This window comes from Paramisgurnus dabryanus, chromosome 21, assembly GCF_030506205.2.
Source record: "Paramisgurnus dabryanus chromosome 21, PD_genome_1.1, whole genome shotgun sequence".
Lineage (NCBI taxonomy): Eukaryota > Metazoa > Chordata > Actinopteri > Cypriniformes > Cobitidae > Paramisgurnus > Paramisgurnus dabryanus.
Window position 1 is genome coordinate 601,111 of NC_133357.1, and position 523 is coordinate 601,633.

A 523-nucleotide genomic window follows, 5' to 3' on the forward strand; every position below is an offset into this window, starting at 1 on the left:
GTTTTATATGGCCCCTCTCCACACCCCCTTCATCTCTCTCTCTCTTTCTCCCTCTCTCTCTCTCTCTCTCTCTCTTCCTGCAGGCTGGCCACCTCCTTTACTATGTGTGTGTGAGTGAGACTAACTGTTATGATACAGATGTGCAGATAGGAGGTGTGGCTGTAAATGTATTTCCTAGACCTCTATATTGCTTTTCTCCTTTGTTTATGTTTGATTTTTTTTTTTTTTGAGCAAATCTCCAAAAAACTACAAAAGTAAGTAGGCCTACCTAGCATGCTTCCAAATAACAAAAAAGAACTTGATTTTTATTATAAAAAAAAATTGTTTACCTAACTGCAATGACTTGTTCAATTATATTTTCACTAAATTTTCATTGTTTAGGGTGGCACTGGCTCTTATGCTTCAGAAGAGACAAAAAGCAAGGGAAAAGCTCTTTAAAGGAAAACACCACAGTTTTTTAATATTTTACTATGTTCTTACCTCAGCTTAGATTAATTAATACATACCTATCTTTTTTCAGTGC